Below are 16117 nucleotides of genomic sequence, written 5' to 3'. Positions count from 1 at the left end.
ACTCAGCAGCAAAAGTAAACAGAATAGAAAGATTTGGGAAATGTGCAGCCGGGCCAGGGCAGGAGTGAAGAAAAAGTGTGAGGTGCAGCTGGGCAACCACTTGCTGGAGAGATTAGTGCAGATAAAAAGAGCGCCAAGAGTTAATGGGCAAGACAGTGAGAAAGAGGCCCTGATGGAGGTCACGCATATGTCAGAGGCCGTCCAGGACAAAGTCAGTTCCAGGGACTGAGCCCAGGAAGTTCTCTCTGGACACCCAGAGCCACCTTCAGATTCGACTCTGCTTTCAGCTGGCAAAGTGCTCCCACAGTGCTGGCGCTGATTCTGCTGGTGCACAAAATGCAAGAGTGTCGGGGTCATGATGGCTTCCACTGCAAGTTCAAAGGAAAGCCTGGAAGGCTAGGCAGAAGGTTGCCACAGGATCAGAATTCCTGCAGACAGCCCATGATGAAGGGATGCCTGGGGGCGCTGTGGGGGTGGAGCCACAGCAGGCACCCCAGAAAGGTACAGCAACCAGCAGTGTGCAGCGCTTGTCAGGGAAGCTGCAGGTAGCATGCCAAACCAAGCTAAGAGTAGCTGTGTGATCTGTGACCAGCGAAGCCATAGGGGCAAGGCTGCCCAAGTCCTTGGGGGTTCACCCTGCACTGCAAGATGCACAAGATGTTGAACTTGGAGCTTGAAGATACTGGTTCAGACTCCCATGTTCCATATCGGAGTGCCTGGGTGCTACACCTGGCTCCACTTTTGACTCTAGGTTACTACTGATGCACACCTTGGGATGCAGTGGTGATAGCTCAAGTATTTGGGTCCCTGCCACCCACATGGGAGACCTGGGTCGAGTCCCCAGTTTCAGCTTCCAGGCATTTGGAGAATGAGTTGGCAGATGAGCGTGTATGCTCGCTTGCTCGCTCGCTCTCCTAAATAAAGTGAAAATAAATAAATAATTTAGTTCAGAGTTTAGAGTGGGATGACTTTAGGGAAGAAATTCCAGGAGAGAAATTCCTGGTATTCTAACAAACACTATAGGTCAGTTTCATTCTCTACGTTGTATATAAAGATCTGATAAACATTAAAATTAACCTAAAAGAAAAGCATCAAGAAGGAACGCGAAGCCGGACTGCAGCAGAGCTGAGCCCAGTCCTGGAAGTGCCCACCCGTCCGAAAGCCAGGCAGCTGGGACACAAAGGGCAGGTTTTGCTCCAGCAGTGAAGACGCTGGTTGGGAAGCCCACCTCCCGCAGGGCAGTGCTGGACTCAGTCCTGACTCTGGCTTCCAGCTAACGTCCACTCCAGGAGGCAGCAATGATGGCTCACGTCATAGGGTCCCTGCCACCTACATGGGAAACCTGAACTGAATTCCTGGCTCCCAGCTGCTGCATGTCCCAACCCTGACTATGGCAGGCATTTGAGGGGTGGGCTGATAGATGAGAGCTCTCTCCCTCTCAAATACATAAATAAAGGAGAATTGACACATTCTGAAATCTAAAATCATTCTGAGATAAAAGTTTAAGAAGCAAAAGGCTGGCTTCATGGCATAGTGGGTTAAAACATCCCGTATGAACACTGGTTCAAGTGCTGTTGCTCCACTTCCAATCCATCTCCCTGCTAATGCACCTGGGAAAGCAGCAGGAGATGGCCCAAGTGCTTGGGCCCCTACCACCCATATGGGAGACCCAGATGGAGTTCTAGGCTCCTGGTTTTGGCCTGGCCAGCCCTGGCTGTTAGAGCCATTTGGGAAGTGAACCAGCAGATGGAAGAGCTCTCTCTATTTCTCCATCTGTCTCTGTAACTTTGCCTTTCACATAAATAAATAAATCTTCCAAAAAAAGAAAAGAAAAAGAAAGAAGAAGAAACCATAAATAAGGCAGATCTAGAGTTGAAACTGACTTGTGTGAATGTGCAGGTGTTGGAGATGCCGGGCACGGTGACCCCAGCCCCTCCTGTCGGCAGAGGCTGCAGTATCAGAGCCGCTTAGAAATGTTTAGGAAAATCACACATTTCTGTCCCTGCGTGGAACAGAGTCCTCAGGCCTGGGGGCACCTGGTATTTTTTGGAGTTTTGTGTCCTTCCTTGGGTCCTTCAGCCCCTCTCAGGGTCTCCCAGGACCCTAGCTGTCAGCACTTAACACTCTCTGGCCACCTTAATCTCACCCCTTCTCTCTCCCTGAAAATCCCTTGGGTTCCTCTCCTGCACACACACACCCCCCACACACACACACACTGGCTATTAAGGACCAGTGAAAGACAGAATGATCTTGCCAGTTGGCAGCATTACAGATTCAACAGGTTCTGATCCCAGCTGGGCCCATTCAGCAGCCCAGTGTTTGTTTTGTTTTGTTTTTTTCCTTTTTGCTCCCTCCGTTTTCAGTCATTTTTATTATTTCAGCACAAGCTCAGTATAAAAATTCAAGGGATGCCCTGGGCTGGTACAGGTAATGGCACAAACGTCCTCATCATATACAAATTATTCCCTGGCCTTGACCTTTCCAATTGCTGAGCTCCACACTTGAACTTGGAATAGTCCTCCTGGGCTCTTTACCTCCCTTGAAATTCTGTCAGATGCTCCCGGTCTTGACTCAGAACATTGGCTGTCTGGGCCGGCGCTGTGGTGCAGCGGGTTAACACCCTGGCCTGAAGTGCCAGCATCCTATATGGGTGCCGGTTCGAGACCCAGCTGCCCCACTTCCAATGCAGCTCTCTGCTACTGTGAAAGCAGTGGAAGATGGCCCAAGTCTTTGGGCCCCTGCCCCCATGTGGAAGACCCGGAGGAAGCTCCTGGCTCCTGGCTTCGGATCAGCACAGCTCCGGCTGTTGTGGCCAACTGGGGTGTGAACCATCGGATGGAAGACCTCTCTCTCTCTCTCTCTCTCTCTCTCTCTGCCTCTCCTCTCTCTGCCTCTCCTCTCTCTGTATAACTCTGACTTTCAAATAAATCTTAAAAAAAAAAAAAAAAAGAATATCGGCTGTCCCACCACCATCTGCCTTCTTCCCCACACCCCTTGGTCACAAGTCATTCCCATTTCCCCCTCACTTGTCACTGAAGTCTGCCCTCGCCCTTGCCCGGGCAGGACTAGAGTGACAGTCCAGAGCTCCAGGCTGTTACTAGCCCCAGAGCCCTTCTCTGCCGCTCTAATTGTTCTTATAAAGATTTATTTTACGTATTTGAAAGGCAAAGTGAGAGAGAGAGAGAGAGAGAGAGAATCTTCCATTCTTTCTCAGATGCATTACCAGGGAGCGGGATCAGAAGTGGACCAGCCAGGATTCAAACTGGCACCTATATGGGATTCCAGTGTCACAGATGGCAGCTTAAGCTACTACACCACAACACTGGTTCCTTTGTTGCTCTTTTTTTAAAAAATAATATGTCTTTTTTTTAAAAAAAGATTTATTTATTTGAAAGAGTTACACAGAGAGATCTTCTATCTGCTGGTTCACTCCCTAAATGGCCAAAACAGCCAGGGCTGGGCCAGGCCAAAGCCAGGAGCCAGTAGCTTTTTCCGAGTCTCTCACATGGGTGCAGGGGCCCAAGTACTTGGGCCATCTTCTGCTGCTTTCCCAGGTAAATTAGCAGGGAGCTGGATCTGAAGTGGAGCAGCTGGGCCTGGAACCAGCGGCCATATGGGAACCTGGCATCAAAGGTGGCGGTTTAACCTGCTATGCCACAATGCCAGTCCCTCTGTGAGCTTTTATGACAGGCCTCTCCCCTGATATTCCCACTGAGACAATAAATGTCTTTATAGGTGTGGGTTATACAGAAATAAGAAAATACCTCAATAATCTCCAAATTCTATCCCACTGCACAGTACATGGTAGAGTTGGGGCTCAATAAGATGGTGCTTAAGGAAGATTACAAAAGTTGGCTTTTCGGTAGTAATAAAAGCAACGATCCTTTCTTTATTGGACATTTTACCTGGGCTAAGAACTGTGCAAACAATACCAGCCTCACAACAACCTTGTGAGGTTTCCAGCTTTTGTCTCAGCTCCCGCCACTCCATACTGTGTGAAAAAATAAAAATCATGCCTAGAGAAACATTGAAAGAGCTTTTCACAATGGAGTCAGGAGGCCGCTGGGGAGGCAGGACTTATGCACTGTTCAAGTTGCTGCCCAGGAGCTTGAACCCCTTTCACCCTGCTCCTTTGCAGGTTTCTAGAACAGTTAAGGGCATTGTGTCCAGAGACTCAAGATGCATGCTAAGAGGTTCCTGGGTTGGGTGCTTAGCACTGAGGTTACGATACCACCTGAGACACGGGCATCGCATAGCAGAGCGCCTGGGTTTGAGTCCCAGCTCTGCTCCCAAATCTAGCTTCTGTTAATGTGCACCCTTGGGAGGCAGCAGTGGGTGGGTTCCTGCCGCCTATGTGGAAGACTTGGATTGAGTTCCCAGTTCCTGGCTTCGGCCTGGTCCAGCCCTGGTTTACAGGCCTGTGGAGTGTGAACCCACGAATGGGAGATCTCTGAATCTCAGTGTCTGTCTGTCTGTCTCTCTGGCTTGGCTGGGTAACCTCCTTTGGCCAATGGGACAGCAGTAAACCAGCAGCAGAGGCACTAGGCACTAGGACTTGTGCTGCCACTTTGTGAATAAGCCCTGTTGAACTTCCTTGGGGAGAAAACAGAAATAGAGTGGCCAAGCCACCCATAGGAGCCAGCTGGGATTGCAGCTGAAGAGAGCAGTAAGAAAGAGCCCAGATGAGCCAGCCCCGACTAAGACTTGGGGCGATTTGCTGCACAGCAGTTACATTGCTACACGGATGGCTGAAGCACTTGTGACCAGCCCAACCTCCTCCCTACACCGCAGGGATGGTAGCCACCACCTGCAGTGGTTACCTGTCACCCCCATGTACCCATCATGATTTTTCAGTCCTCAGACATGTGTTTAACAATTGCCCCCCATGTTCTCTCTGCTAAGTCAACTGGTGTGATTTCTGTTTTGCTTGCCGACCCCTGATTGACACCACATTGTTAACATTCACTTCAAGGACAAGAGAACAGAGGCTCAGAGAGATAAGAAGTACGAGCGCCCCAGCTGGCTCCAAGCACTTGCCAGGCTTCAGATGGACACGACTGACCTACAGGTTATGCACAGATTGTTGTAGATGAGCGTGATGACAACCGTTTGCGGTTGACCTCACCATAGGCAGGGCTGTGCTCAACACCCAGCTCCTGAGCCAGCAGAGGGAGCTCTGTCCCTAAGGAGCCAGCCACCCTCTGGCTGACCCAGCGGGAATGAGGGCAACGCAGGGTTTGTGATGGGAAGGGTGGGGTATGTGCTTCATCCTGGGAGACAGGAGGCCCCTTGAGAGGAAGGGAAAGGAAACAAAGTACCATGTACTAAGCCCCCGGAGCTCGAATTCTGGAATACTGAAGTGGAGCTGTCCTGTTGGAGTGGGTTGTCCTGAGAAGGGTCTGATCAGGGTCCCCTCCCGTCCTCTACCCACCCCTCACCCAAATCCACCCCAAGATTAAGAGGAGCTTCTCTGGAGCGGCCGCATTGCCAGTGCACGGTTATTGAGGACGGGGACCTGGGATCTGGGTGCGCCTCTCCTTGTGAACTCAGCACACACAGGAGTGCTCCCTTCTTGGGGACACCAACCACCTGGCCTCTCCGCCCCTCCTGGGAACCGCACCCACTCAGCAGCTGGCCCTCGGGGCTGTCTTGCTCCTGTCTCTGGGTACATTGCTGTGTCTGCGTGACATGGACATTTCCGCCCCTCTCACAGGGGCCAAATCAGAAATGCATGTCTGAGCCTTGGGAGAATGAACACTAGGTCCTGGAATCTGTCCACAGGCCTCACAGCCAACAACTTGGGCAAACAAGGCGTCGCTGGTCCAGTCCAGGTTACCCACTCTCCCCACAATGGGATTTGGAGGGAGCAATGAGTGACTCCTTGGCCTTCGGTTTACCTGCTCTGTCTTTTCTCCTGCATCTGCTCGGAAACCAGGTCTAAGTGGAAGTAAGGGGCCGAAGATAGGAGCGGTGCGTTTCTGATTCCCCTAGGCAAAATGCCACTGGTCTCCCTTGTTTCAGAGCATTCTCCACACCAATGTCAGGTGCTCTGAAGAGACGGGACTGCTCAAGGTCTCCATTGCCCACCAGAGCACTTTGAATGCAATCCTGCAAGATACATCGCCTAGTGCTGAGTTTCTCCCCCATCCCTTCCTCACTGAGCCCCAGTCCTGTGGGCTCTCAGTTCGGCAGCTGCACCAAGCTCTTGCCCTCCCCAGGCCTGTGACTTTGTTCTTCATTTTGCCTGGAGTCGCCTTCCTCAGCTCTTCCCAGGGCCCCTCCCTACCGTCCTATGGCAGATGGGTTCCCCGGGTGACCTCGGTTTCGTCACTCTGTTTAGTCCCTTCCTGGGGCTGACCGGAAGCCCTGTCGATGTCGCTTACTCGCTTGTTTCTCTCAGTGTCTCCGACCAGAAGCCTAGCTCCACCAGCACAGGGACCTCCTCTCATTCTCTCATTCCTTGTTACCTCTAGCTCCCGTTCAGCAGGCTCAATGATTAATAGTAGAAGGCGAACCACTGCAAACTGATGGAGGCCCCCGGACCCCTCGGATTGGCGCGTCTCTGAACTCCCAAGGGAATTCAGTGGGCTCACCAGAACCACGCCTCTGAGCCCATCCAGCTGGGCTCCCAACCCGCCACTCTGCTGTCAGAATTTCAGCTGGCCACAGGAGCCAGGACGGAACTGAAATGCAAAGCTAGCAACTGTTTACCTCCATAAAGTTGACTCCCTGCTGCTTCTGGCATTAACTCTGGTTTCTGGCACTTCCACTTCAGTGAAGACTTGGCACATTTCAAAACACCCCTGAACAGCAGGGCTCTGATTGAATTTGAGATGCCAGGAAGCCAAATGGAAAAGATAATAGTAAAACCACAGGTCCTCTGACATTATAGTCAAAAGCTTCAACAAACAACTATTGCTTCTCCCTTAACATTCCATTCTGTTCCAAATCAGTCTAGAAGAAGTACAGTAACTCACACTGTTTTTAACATTAGGAACGTCCAATTCTGGTCCATAGCGCTTTTTTTTTTTTTAAGATTTATTTTATTTATTTGAAAGGCAGAGGCAGAGAGAGAGAGAGAGAGGTCTTCCATCAGCTGATTTGTGCCCCAAATGGCCGCAGTGTCCAGAGCTGGGCCAATCCAAAGCCAGGAACCTGGAGCTTCTTTTGGGTCTTCCCATGTGGGTGCAGGGACCCAAGGACTTGGGCCATCTTCTACTGCTTTCCCAGGCCATAGCAGAGAGCTGGATTGGAAGTAGAGCAGCCAGGACTTGAACTGACACCCATGTGGGATCCTGGCACTGCAGGCAGTATCTTTACCCGCCACGCCACAGCACCAGCCCCTCCCATAGCGCTCTTGATTGAACTTAGAGTTTGTCTCCTGACAAGCCCTGTTTGTATATAATGTGGATCAAGTTCATAAGATTTATGGATGCTTAAAATGTGTTTGAATTATCCAAATGGTTGTTTGCATGCATTTTCAAATACATTCAATGGAATACCGCCCAGCCCAGTCATTTAAAAAGAATATGGGGGAATAAATATGAATTAACGTGGGAAGGTGCCCAGATCAGACTTAGGTGAAAACAGCAAGTTGCAGAGTGATCAGTGTCGCATCTCCCTGTGTACATACGTGTGTAAATGTGTTGTTCCGGAACAGAGAATATTTCTGGAAAGAGACCCAAAGTCATCTCTGGAAGCTGGATGGCTATCACGGTGCTCACTGACCTATGCCAGGCTTGCCCCTGCCAGGGAGTGACCTAGCGCTTTTCCTCCGGCTCCCTGTCACCTCCACAACAACCCTGAGAGCAAGGGGACGTACAGATTGGGAAACTAAGGCCAGAAGTAGAATAACCCAACCAGTGCCCCACACGGTTTCAGGTGGGTTTTTTAAAACGTTGAATTTGCATTACATCTATCATAAAAAACGCACACATCATAAGAGAGTACTTCAAAAAGTTCACGTAGGGGTGGGCGTTGTGGCATAGCAGGTTAAGCTGCCACCTACAACACTAGCATCCCATGTCGAACCGCTGGCTCAAGTCCCAGCTGCTCCACTTTCTTTCTTTCTTTTTTATGATTTATTTACTTATTTGAAATGCAGAGTTACAGAGAGGCAGAGAGAGAGAGAGACAGACAGACATCTTCCATTCCTGTTTCACTCTCCAAATGGCTAACAGTTGGAGCTGGGCCAATCCAAAGCCAGGGGGCTGGAGCTTCTTCCAAGTCTCCCATGTGGGTTCAGGGGCTCAAACACTTGGGTCATCTTCCACTGCTTTCTCAGGCCATAGCAGAGAGCTGGATCAGAAGTGGAGTAGCCGGGTCTCAAACTGGTGCCCATGTGGGATGCCAGCACTGCAGACAGCGGCTTCACCCACTATGCCACAGCGCTGGCCTCTGCTCCACTTTCTTACATGAGAGACCCAGGTGGAGTTCCAGGCTTGAGGCTTTAGCCTGACCCAACCCCAGCCATTGCAGCTGTTTGGGGTGTGAACGAATGGATGGATCTCTTTCTCACTCTGTGTCTCCCTCTCTCTCTGTGACTCTTTCAAGTAAATAAAGTAAATCTTTAAAAAAAAAAAGCCCAGGCCGACGCTGTGGCTTAACAGGCTAATCCTCCGCCTTGCGGCACCGGCACACCGGGTTCTAGTCCCGGTCGGGGCACCGGATTCTGTCCCGGTTGCCCCTCTTCCAGGCCAGCTCTCTGCTGTGGCCAGGGAGTCCAGTGGAGGATGGCCCAAGTGCTTGGGCCCTGCACCCCATGGGAGACCAGGAGAAGCACCTGGCTCCTGCCATCGGATCAGCGCGGTGCGCCAGTCGCAGCGGCCATTGGAGGGTGAACCAACGGCAAAAAGGAAGACCTTTCTCTCTGTTTCTCTCTCTCACTATCCACTCTGCCTGTAAAAAAAAAAAAAAAAAAGCCCAAAAACTTCATGAACAATGTAATTAAAAGCTATTGATTTTGATGCAAAAAATGTGAAATACATACATTGATTTTTCATAATACTCATTTTTCATGAAATTTTTTGAAGGACTCTCATAAGAACAGATTTCATATTTTTTCATGAAAATAAATATCTTTTAAAAAAATTTTTAAGTATGTCTATTTAAGAGGTAGAGAGACAGAGAGCTCCCTCCACTGGTTCACTCCCCAAATACTCTCATAGTCCAGGGCTGGGCTAGGCTGAAGCAAGAAGGCAGGAACTCAATCAGAGCTCCTACATGGGTGGTAGAGACCCAACTGAGCCATCCCTGCTGTCTACCTGCATCTGCATTAAAAGGAAGCTGGGGTAAGGAGCAGGAGCCGAATATTGAGCCTAGGACTCTGATATGGGCACAGATGTCTTAACCAGTTTCTTAAGTGCTAGGCTAAACTCACATCCTTAAATTTATCTTTTAATCTCATTTTCATACGCTTTTAAAGAGAGATTTATCTATTCACTTATTTTATGTGAAGGCACAATGATACACACAAGGAGAGGGAAATCTTCCATTTGCTGATTCACTCCCCAAATGACTGCAACAGCAAAGTCTGGGCCAGGTCGAAGTCAGGAGCCAGGAACTCCACTTAAGTCTCCTATATGGTTGGCTGGGACCCAAATCCTTGGGCCATCCTCCACAGCTTTCCTGAGCACATTAGCAGGGAGCTGGTTTGAAAACAGAAAAGCTGGGACTCAAACCAGTGCTCCGATTTGGGCTGCCAGCATTGCAAGCAGCGGCTTAACCTGCTATGCCAGAACATATTTAAAAATATTCTTCCCTCCTGGAATTTCTTTTAAAATTTATTTATTTATTTACTTATTTGAAAGGCAGAGTTACAGAGAGACCATCAATTCTCTTATTATGTGTCCCTTAAAGCATGCTTTTTTCAAAACAAGGTGGCAGAGGGCATGCCAATCCTAAGCCAGGGCTGTTGGGAGACCTGTGCTGGGCAGGAGGTAGTGGGTTGCTGTCATTAGTTTAAGAACTTGGGAAGAGGAAGTCTGAGTAGTCAGTCTTTGGGGCCATCACAAGGCTGGCCAAATGGCCACAAGGGCCCAGTGCTGACAGAGGTGCACACCAGGAGGAGAGGATCAGAGGCCTGGATCTCTCTCCTCCAGAGGTCACGTGTGAGCGGTGCACGGAGTCGATCAACAACAAGCGCAGTGGCTTGCACATTCACTGAGACCTGGCTTCTTGTCCAGCATTACTCACAAAACCGTATGTTCCGGCAAATGATTTGATTCAATAACTTAAAAAATGATTTATTTATTTGAAGGCAGACTGACAGAGCGAGAGGGAGAGACAGGGATCTTCCATCTGCTGGTTTACTCCCCAAATGGCTGCAATGGCCGGGGCTGTGCCAGGCTGAAGCCAGGAGCCTGGAACTCTATCTGGGTCTCCCACATGGATGGCAGGGGTCCAAGCACCTGGGCCATCTTTCCCAGGCCCATTAACAGGGAGCTGGACCAGCAGTGGAGAAGCAGGGACCCTAATCGATGCTCATATGGGATGCCATGGTTTCAGGTGGCGGCTCAACCCTCTGTGCTATGACACTGGCTTTTTGAAGTAGATAGAGCTATTACCCACTCCAGTTGCAGTCGATGACACTAAGCTTCAAAGAGTGAATTTCCAAAGTAGCAGGGTTCCTACGTGCTTTGCAGACACTTTTGCAACTATGAACAGATTTTTAAATCGTCATCTGGTGGCAAGGCAGCCAGCCCAGCTGAGGGTGGCCACTCTGGTGCCAGTGTGGTGGGAACCAAGGCTCCCCTGGCAGGGGCTCCAGGCAGCAGGGCAGCCAGGCCCTCCTATCCCTAGGAAACACTTCATGCAGTGCCCAACCTCCGAAGACAGCAAACTCAACAGATTCCCTAACTCAGTGAGTGACCAGCCACCTGCTTGCCCTGGCCAGTCTCTCTGGGATTCTGCCTTCAGTTAGGAATGTAGTGAGCAAAGAGGGAGAGGAATGAGTTCTTCAAAGCCAGGTGACCGTGGCTTGGAGGTATTTCTAGGCTTTCTGTAGCGCCTCCCACGGTAGCTAGGGAGACAGCAAGGGAGGGCAGAGAGCTGCCAGTAAAAGGAGCCACCTTGGGATGCTGGTGCCAGAGGGAGAAGGAACACCCTCTGGCCGCTGAGCTCAGCCCTGTGAGTCATCCCCCAGCCCCTGCCTTGCAGTAGGCTCTGTTTGTGGCGCTCTGTAATTAGTTAATGAACTATCCGAATGATATTTCTGTAGTCATTCACCCAGCCCCATCCTTGGGGTGATAATTGTATTTGAGGTTATTTAAAAACATTATCGTATCCAAATAGAGTTTACATCAGCAGACAGCATGAGTCGTAACCCTGCTATCCCTGGCGTCTCTAAATCATGCTATAAACTGCCTGGCAAGGGGGACAAAAATGGCAGCGTCAGTAGCAAGTCCATCTCCCCACCCCAGTGGTGCCACTGTGCCAGAGACCATTAACCATCTGAGAGGGGAAGGAGTGAAAGCAGATTGTGGGGGCCGGCGCTGTGGCGTAGCGGGTAAAGCCACCGCCTGCCGTGCTGGCATCCCATATGGGCGCCAGTTCAAGTCCCATCTACTCCACTTCTGATCCAGCTCTCTGCTACAGCCTGGGAAAGCAGTAGAAGATGGCCCAAGTCCTTGGGCCCCTGCACCCATGTAGGAGACCTGGAAAAAGCTCCTGGCTCCTGGCCTTGAATTGGCCCAGCTCCAACCATTGCAGCCACTTGGGCAGTGAACCAGCGAATGGAAGACCTCTCTCTCTGCCTCTGTGTCTCTGTAACAATGCCTTTCACATAAATAAATTTTAAAAATCTTAAAAAAAAAAAAAAAAGCAGATTGTGGCTAGAATCCAGCTGACCTTGGTTCAGAACAGACTGTGTTCAAGGGGTCGTCCACAAACTTGACCATCATGGCCAGAGGTGGACTGACTGCCTTATCTTCCCTTTATAAGAGCACAACTCTGACACATCTCGGTCTGCCTTCCTTTGCCACCTTTTTTGAAAACTGTAGATGGATATAGTTAAAAGCCCACGTGTGGCTCAACGAATGTCTCCAGACCCTCATTTCTTTTTAAAGAAATATTAAGATTCAATTATTTATTTATTTATTTATTTTTGACAGGCAGAGTTAGACAGTGAGAGAGAGACAGAGAGAAAGGTCTTCCTTCCGTTGGTTCACTCCCCCAAATGGCCGCTATGGCCGGCGCACTGTGCCGATCCAAAGCCAGGAGCCAGGTGCTTCTTCCTGGTCTTCCATGGGGTGCAGGGCCCAAGCACTTGGGCCATCCTCCACTGCCTTCCCGGGCCACAGCAGAGAGCTGGACTGGAAGAGGAGTAACTGGGACAGAATCCGGCGCCCCGACTGGGACTAGAGCCCGGGGTGCCGGCACTGCAGGTGGAGGATTAGCCTAGTGAGCCGTGGCGCCGGCCTATTTATTTGAAAGGCAGCATTATAGAGAGGGATTGAGAGGCAGAGTGAGAGGGAGACCTTCCATCATCTTTTTCACTCCCCAAATGGCTGCCACAGCCAGGACTGAGGCCAGGTGGAAGCCAGGAACCAGGAGCTTCTTCTGGGTCTCCCACATGGGTGCAGGGGCCCAAGAACTTGGGCCATCTTTCGCTGCTTTCCCAGGTGCATTATCAAGGAGCTGGATTGGAAGTGAAGCAGCTTGGATTTTTTTTTTTTTTTTTTTTTTTTGACAGGCAGAGTGGATAGTGAGAGAGAGAGAGAGACAGAGAGAAAGGTCTTCCTTTTGCCGTTGGTTCACCCGCCAATGGCCTCCACGGCCGGCGCACCGCACTGATCCGAAGGCAGGAGCCAGGTGCTTCTCCTGGTCTTCCATGGGGTGCAGGGCCCAAGCACTTGGGCCATCCTCCACTGCACTCCCGGGCCACAGCAGAGAGCTGGCCTGGAAGAGGGGCAACCGGGACAGAATCCGACGCCCCGACCGGGACTAGAACCCGGTGTGCCGGTGCCGCAAGGCGGAGGATTAGCCTGTTGAGCCACAGTGCCGGCCACAGCTTGGATTTGAACAGGTGTCCATAAGGGGTGCCGGCACTGCAGGTAGTGGCTTTACCCGCTATGCCACAGCGCTGGCCTCTAGCCAGACTTTCATTCATGTAAAGAAACTGAGTCACAGACACACTCAGTAACTTCTCCATGGTCACTTCTCAGCCAGTAATGGAGCCAGGGTCCCAATCCAGGAGGTTGATTGTAGGACCCACACCTAAAACGTTTGTGAGGATTCAGTGAAATTCACCAACGGGTTATGTACTGTGTGCCCAGTATAATAAATGTGCCAAGTACAGTTCTGTGTGTTGGAGTTAAGGACAAATTCCTGCCTTCACGGATATCATATTCCAGCAGGAAAGATCATACATTAAGGGGCTGGCATTGTAGCCTACAGGGTGAAGCCGCTGCTTACGACGCCAGCATCCCATATGGGCACTGGTTCATGTCCTGGCTGTTCCACTTCTCATCCAGCTCTCTGCTAATGGCCTGTGAAGGCAATGGATCATGGCCCAAGCGCCTGGGTCCCTGCCACCCACGTGGAAGACCTGGAAAAATCTCCAGTCGCCTGGCTTTGGCCTGGCCCAGCCTGGGCCACTGTGGCCAGGGCTTAGTCCCAGGTGTTATAGCTTTAGAAGTTTCTACCTAGTGGGCAAGTGTTGTGGCACAGCAGGTTAAGCCACCACTTGTGATGACAGCATCCTGGCCACTCTGCTTCCACTCCAGCTTCCTGCTATTGTGCCTGGAAGAGCAGCAGCAGATGACTCAAATGCTTGGGCCTCTGTCCCCTGATGTGGGAGCCCAGGATGCAGGTCCTGGCTCCTGGCTTCTGCCTGGACCAGACCTGGCTGTTGAAGCCATTTCCATAGAAAATTGATCTCTCTCTCTCTGCATCTCTTCCTCTCTCTGTGTGTTATTTTGCTTTTCAAATAAATAAATAAACATTTAAAAAATAAAAAAAAAATCATCCAAGACATATTGGTTTAAAGCAGCAAAATCACTTTTTCAAAAATATATTTGGGGGCCGGCGCCGTGGCTCAACAGGCTAATCCTCTGCCTTGCGGCGCCGGCACACCGGGTTCTAGTCCCGGTCGGGGCTCCGGATTCTGTCCCGGTTGCCCCTCTTCCAGGCCAGTTCTCTGCTGTGGCCAGGGAGTGCAGTGGAGGATGGCCCAAGTGCTTGGGCCCTGCACCCCATGGGAGACCAGGAGAAGCACCTGGCTCCTGCCATCGGATCAGCGCGATGCACTGGCTGCAGCGCGCCAGCCGCGGCGGCCATTGGAGGGTGAACCAACGGCAAAGGAAGACCTTTCTCTCTGTCTCTCTCTCTCTCACTGTCCACTCTGCCTGTCTATATATATATATATATATATATATATATATATATATTTGGGGGACCAGCGCTGCGGCTCAATAGGCTAATCCTTCACCTGCGGCACCGGCACACCGGGTTCTAGTCCCAGGCAGGGCACCGGATTCTGTCCCTGTTGCGCCTCTTCCAGGCCAGCTTTCTGCTGTGGCCCGGGAGTGCAGTGGAGGATGGCCCAAGTGCTTGGGCCCTGCACCCCATGGGAGACCAGGAAAAGCACCTGGCTCCTGGCTTCGGATCAGCGCGCTGCGCCAGCTGCAGCAGCCATTGGGGAGTGAACCAATGGAAAAGGAAGACCTTTCTCTCTGTCTCTCTCTCTCACTGTCCACTCTGCCTGTCTATATATATATATATATGTGTGTGTGTGTGTGTGTGTGTGTATATATATATGTATGTATATATGTGTATGTGTATATATATATGTATATATATATATATATATATATATTTGGGGACTGGCGCTGTGGCATAGAGAGTAAAGCCACCACCTACAGTGCCACCAGTGGACACAGGTTCTGTTGGTTTGAGACCCAACTGCTCCACTTCCGATCCAGCTCTCTGCTATGGCCTGGGAAAGCAGTAGAAGATGGCCTAAGTCCTTTGGCCCCTGTACCCATGTGGGAGACCCGGAAGAAGCTCCTGGCTTTGGATTGGTGCAGCTCCAGCTGTTGCAGCCATCTGGGCAGTGAAGTGATGGATGGAAGACTTCTCTTTCTCTCTTTCTCTGCCTCTGCCTCTCCGTAACTCTACATTTCAAATAAATAAATAAATCTTAATTAAAAATTGTATTTAAGTTATACAAACTTCATGCATTTCATATATACAAATTTAGGAACATAGTGATACCCTCCCTCCCACCTGCACTCTGTTTTCCATTTCCTTTATACTACTAATAAGATTAACCCTACAGTAAGTAAAGAGTTCAAGTAATAGTATGGGGCCGGCACTATGGTGTAGTAGGCTAAGCCTCTGCCTTTGGTGCCAGCATCCTACATGGGTGCCATTCTAGTCCCAGCTGCTCCTTTTCCAATTCAACTCTCTGCTATGGCCTGGGAAAGTAGTAGAAGATGGCCCAAGTGCTTGGGCTCCTGTACCTGCATGGGAGACCCAAAAGAAGCTCCTGGTTTCGGGCTTCGGATCAGGGCAGCTCCGGCCATTGTGGCCATTTGGGGAGTGAACTAGCAGATGGAAGACCTTTATGTCTCTCTCTTTCTGACTATAACTCTACCTCTAAAATAAATTTTTTAAATCTTAAAAAAAAAGTATGAGGAAAAACCCCACTGTTCCTAAATAGTAGAGGCAAGGGCTGTAAACAATAATTGAATCTCAAAACGTCAATTTCACTCCTATATATTACATTTTATTTTTATTTTTATTATTATTATTTTTTTGACAGGCAGAGTGGATAGTGAGAGAGAGAGAGAGAGAGAGAGAGAGAGAGAGGTCTTCCTTTTTGCCGTTGGTTCACCCTCCAATGGCCGCTGCGGCTGGCTCATCTCGCTGATCCGAAGCCAGGAGCCAGGTGCTTCTCCTAGTCTCCCATGCGGGTGCAGGGCCCAAGGACTTGGGCCATCCTCCACTGCCTTCCCGGGCCATAGCAGAGAGCTGGCCTGGAAGAGGGGCAACCGGGATAGAATCCGGTGCCCCGGCAGGGACTAGAACCCGGTGTGCCGGCGCCGCAAGGTGGAGGATTAGCCTGTTAAGCCACGGCGCCGGCCTATATATTACATTTTAGATACTCTATTAGTTA

The sequence above is a fragment of the Lepus europaeus genome, chromosome 17, assembly GCF_033115175.1.
Source record: "Lepus europaeus isolate LE1 chromosome 17, mLepTim1.pri, whole genome shotgun sequence".
NCBI classification, from domain to species: Eukaryota; Metazoa; Chordata; class Mammalia; order Lagomorpha; family Leporidae; genus Lepus; species Lepus europaeus.
This window is presented reverse-complemented; position numbering follows the sequence as displayed.